The sequence below is a fragment of the Salvelinus sp. IW2-2015 genome, unplaced genomic scaffold (assembly GCF_002910315.2).
Source record: "Salvelinus sp. IW2-2015 unplaced genomic scaffold, ASM291031v2 Un_scaffold5267, whole genome shotgun sequence".
NCBI lineage: Eukaryota > Metazoa > Chordata > Actinopteri > Salmoniformes > Salmonidae > Salvelinus > Salvelinus sp. IW2-2015.
Genome location: NW_019946532.1, coordinates 11,908 through 17,135, shown reverse-complemented (window position 1 = coordinate 17,135; position 5,228 = coordinate 11,908). Strand labels below are relative to the sequence as shown.

The 5,228-nt window shown below is 46.3% G+C and overlaps 1 long non-coding RNA gene across 1 annotated transcript; it reads right to left on the bottom strand.

Annotated features, from left to right (window-relative positions):
* Positions 1-105: 105 nt before the first annotated feature.
* Positions 106-768, bottom strand: LOC139026616 (uncharacterized). Its single transcript, XR_011478467.1, has 3 exons — positions 655-768; positions 232-609; positions 106-187 (listed from the first exon to the last, which is right to left on the bottom strand). It is a non-coding gene; the product is annotated as an uncharacterized lncRNA (long non-coding RNA).
* Between the last annotated feature and the right edge of the window lie 4,460 nt (positions 769-5,228).

Genomic DNA, 5,228 nt, shown 5'->3' with positions numbered 1-5,228 from the left:
ACCCTCAGAGGGGACTCCAACCCCTAGTCTAACTATAAGGAGGTTAAACCCTCAGAGGGGACTCCACCCTAGTCTAACCTATAAGAGGTTAAACCCTCAGGGGACTCCAACCCCTAGTCTAACCTATAAGGAGGTTAAACCCTCTCAGGGGACTCCACCCCTAGTCTAACCTATAAGGAGGTTAAACCTCTCAGGGACTCCAACCCTAGTCTAACCTATAAGGAGTTAAACCCTCAGAGGGGACTCCAACCCCTAGTCTAACCTATAAGGAGGTTAAACCCTCAGGGGGACTTCCAACCCCTAGTCTAACCTATAAGGAGGTTAAACCCTCAGAGGGGACTCCAACCCCTAGTCTAACCTATAAGGAGGTTAACCCTCTCAGGGACTCCAACACCTAGTCTAACCTATAAGGAGGTTAAACCCTCTCAGGGGACTCCAACCCCTAGTCTAACCTATAAGGAGGTTAAACCCTCTCAGGGACTCCAACCCCTGCTAACCTATAAGGAGGTTAAACTCTCAGAGGGGACTCCAACCCATAGTCTAACCTATAAGGAGGTTAAACCCTCAGAGGGGACTCCAACCCTAGTCTAACCTATAAGGAGGTTAAACCTCAGAGGGGACTCCAACCCCTAGTCTAACTATAAGGAGGTAAACCCTCAGAGGGGACTCCAACCCCTAGTCTAACCTATAAGGAGGTTAAACCCTCTCAGGGGACTCCAACCCCTAGCTAACCTATAAGGAGGTTAAACCCTCTCAGGGGACTCCAACCCCTAGTCAACCTATAAGGAGGTTAAACCCTCAGAGGGACTCCAACCCCTAGTCTAACCTATAAGGAGGTTAAACCCTCTCAGGGGACTCCACCCCTAGTCTAACCTATAGGAGGTTAAACCCTCAGAGGGGACTCCAACCCCTAGTCTCAATCAATCAATTTTATTTTATATAGCCCTTCGTACATCAGCTAATATCTTCGAAGTGCTGTACAGACACCCAGCCTAAAACCCCAAACAGCTAGTAATGCAGGTGTAGAAGCACGGTGGCTAGGAAAAACTCCCTAGAAAGGCCAAAACCTAGGAAGAAACCTAGAGAGGAACAGGCTATGAGGGGTGGCCAGTCCTCTTCTGCTGTGCCGGGTGGAATTATAACAGAACTATGCCAAGATGTTCAAAATGTTCATAAGTGACAAGCATGGTCAAATAATAATCATGAATAATTTTTCAGTGTGGCTTTTCATAGCCGATCATCAAGAGTTGAAAAACAACAGGTCTGGGACAGGTGGCGGTTCCATAACCGCAGGCAGAACAGCTGAAACTGGAATAGCAGCCAAGGCCAGGCGGACTGGGGACAGCAAGGAGTCACCACGGCCGTAGTCCGACGTATGGTCCTAGGGCTCAGGTCCTCCGAGAGAAAGAAAGAGAGAAGGAGAAATTAGGAGGCGCCAAGATTTTCAAAATGTTCATAAATGACAAGCATGGTCAAATAATAATCAGGAATAAATCTCAGTTGGCTTTTCATAGCCGATCATTAAGAGTTGAAAACAGCAGGTCTGGGACAGGTAGGGGTTCCGTAACCGCAGGCAGAACAGTTGAAACTGGAATAGCAGCAAGGCCAGCGGACTGGGACAGCAAGGTGTCATCATGCCCGGTAGTCCTGACGTATGGTCCTAGGGCTCAGGTTCTCAGAGAGAAAGAGAGAACGAGAGAATTAGAGAGAGCATACTTAAATTCACACAGGACACTGGATAAGACAGGAGAGTACTCCAGGTAACCAACTGACCCTAGCCCCCGACACAAACTACTGCAGCATAAATACTGGAGGCTGAGACAGGAGCGGTCAGGAGACACTGTGGCGCCCATCGAAGAAACCCCCAGACAGTCTAACCTATAAGGGGGCTAAACCCTCTCAGGGGACTCCAACCCCTAGTCTACCTATACGGGGGTTCAACCCTCTCAGGGGACAAATAAATCCAGGAGTACCACACAGTGAAATAAATCCAGGCAGTACCACACAGTGGAATATATCCAGGCCGTACCACACAGTGGAATAAATCCAGGCCGTACCACACAGTGGAATGCATCCAGGCAGTACCACACAGTGGAATAATCCAGACCGTACCACACAGTGGAATGAATCCAGGCCGTACCACACAGTGGAATAAATCCAGGCCGTACCACACAGTGGAATGAATCCAGGCCGTACCACACAGTGGAATAAATCCAGGCCGTACCACACAAGTGGAATACATCCAGGAGGGTTTAACCTCCTTATAGGTTAGACTAGGGGTTGGAGTCCCCTGAGAGGGTTGAGGGGAGTGGCTGTACCTAAGACATGTAAACGCTAGTACAACCAAATGCATGCTCTTCAAACGATCGCTGCCTGCACCCGCCTGCCCGACTAACATCACTACTCTGGACGGTTCTGACTTAGAATATGTGGACTACAAATACCTAGGTGTCTGGCTAGACTGTAAACTCTCCTTTCAGACTCATATTAAGCATCTCCAATCCAAATTAAATCTAGAATCAGCTTCCTATTTCGCAAACAAAGCATCCTTCAATCATGCTGCCAAACATACCCTCGTAAAACTGACTATCCTACCGATTCTCGACTTCGGCGATGTCATTTACAAAATAGCCTCCAACACTCAGCAAACTGGATGCAGTCTATCACAGTGCCATCCGTTTTGTCACCAAAGCCCCATATACCACCCACCACTGCGACCTGTATGCTCTCGTCGGCTGGCCCTCGCTACATATTCGTCGCCAGACCCACTGGCTCCAGGTCATCTATAAGTCTTTGCTAGGTAAAGCTCCGCCTTATCTCAGCTCACTGGTCACCACAACAACACCCACCCGTAGCACGCGCTGCAGCAGGTACATCTCACTGGTCATCCCCAAAGCCAACACCCCCTTTGGCCGCCTTTCCTTCCAGTTCTCTGCTGCCAGTGACTGGAACGATTTGCAAAAAATCGCTGAAGTTGGAGACGTATATCTCCCTCACTAACTTTAAGCATCAGTTATCTGAGCAGCTAACCGATCGCTGCAGCTGTACATAGTCCATCTGTAAATAGCCCATCCAACTACCTACTTCATCCCCATATTGTTTTTATTTACTTTTTTGTTATTTTGCACACCAGTATTTCTACTTGCACATCATCATCTGCACATGTGTTAATTTGTTAATTTGCTAAATCTAATTACTTCAGCCTATTTGTTGCCTTACCTCCTTACTCCATTTGCACACACTGTATAAAGATTTTTAGATTGTTATTGACTGTACTTTTGTCTATCCCACGTGTAACTCTGTGTTGCTGTTTTTTTGTCGCACTGCTTTGCTTTATCTTGGCCAGGTCGCAGTTGTAAATGAGAACTTGTTCTCAATTGGCCTACCACTATTGGTTAAATAAAGGTAAAAAAATAAAAATATTTAAAAATAAAAAAACTCTGTTTAATTGTCTCTATTGTCTGTGTGGTATATGGAGACATTGGCACATCTGTATACTTGGTTGGTTGTGGAGAAATAGTCCATGTTAAAAGTCTCTGTCGTATTACCTGATGTATTAATACCCCGGCGTGGGATATAGGAGTATTCCAGCGGTAATGTCTGTCAAGGATGAGACATTGTCAGTAAGTGGTCATGTGTATGGTGATAGAAAGTTGCCTGGAGAACGTTCTGGAGAAGATAAAAGAATGCAATAAAAGAAAATGTTGGTATTCAATACTGCTAATAATGTGCGTTGTAAGCAATCAGTCATATTTGAGCACCGACTAGGAGAATCAAAAGTTATGCAACTACTACCCCTGTAGCCGTAGTTGGCATGGAAACTGGTTTTTGGGTAACGGATTTTGGTCATGCCTCGGTAGATGAGGAGTCTCGGCAACCCAAAATCGTAAAATAATCGTTAAAAGGGAGTAAATGATGGTGTCTGTTATGGTGCAGTATGTTAAACGTCTGTTATCAAATCAAATTAAACTTTGTCATTACGCCGAATACAAAAGGTGTAGACCGTACCGTGAAATGCTTACTTACAAGCTCTTAACAAACAATGCAGTTCAACAAAGAGTTAAGAAAATATTTAACAAATAAACTAAAGTAAAAAATAATAAAAAGTAACACAATTAAATAACAATAATGAGGGAAGCAACCCCCTATTTCTGAAACTGTCCGCCGCCATTGTCGCACCCCCTATTACCAGCCTGTTCAACCTCTCCTTCGTATCATCTGAGATCCCCAAGGATTGAAAGCTGCCGCGGTCATCCCCCTCTTCAAAGGGGGAGACACCCTGGACCCAAACTGTTAAACAACCATATCCATCCTGCCCTGCCTATCTAAGGTTCTTCGAAAGCCAAGTCAACAAACAGATCACTGACCATCTCGAATCCCACCGTACCTTCTCCGCTGTGCAATCCGGTTTCCGAGCCGGTCACGGGTGACCTCAGCCACGCTCAAGGTACTAAACGATATCATAACCGCCATCGATAAAAGACATTACTGTGCAGCCCGTCTTCATCGACCTGGCCAAGGCTTTCGACTCTGTCAATCACCATATTCTTATCGGCAGACCTCAGTAGCCTCGTTTTTCTAATGACTGCCTTGCCTGGTTCACCAACTACTTTGCAGACAGAGTTCAGTGGTGTCAAATCGGAGGGCATGTTGTCCGGTCCTCTGGCAGTCTCTATGGGGGTACCACAGGGTTCAATTCTCGGGCCGACTCTTTTCTCTGTATACATCAATGATGTTGCTCTTGCTGCGGGCGATTCCCTGATCCACCTCTACGCAGACGACACCATTCTATATACTTCCGGCCCTTCCTTGGACACTGTGCTATCTAACCTCCAAACGAGCTTCAATCATACAACACCCTTCCGTGGCCTCCAACTGCTCTTAAACGCTAGTAAAACCAAATGCATGCTTTTCAACCGTTCGCTGCCTGCACCCGCACGCCCGACTAGCATCACCACCCTGGACGGTTACGACCTAGAATATGTGGACATCTATAAGTACCTAGGTGTCTGGCTAGACTGCAAACTCTCCTTCCAGACTCATATCAAACATCTCCAATCCAAAATCAAATCAAGAATCGGCTTCTATTCCGCAACAAAGCCTCCTTCACTCACGCCGCCAAACTTACCCTAGTAAAACTGACTATCCTACCGATCCTCGACTTCGGCGATGTCATTTACAAAATAGCTTCCACACTCTACTCAGCAAACTGGATGCAGTTTATACAG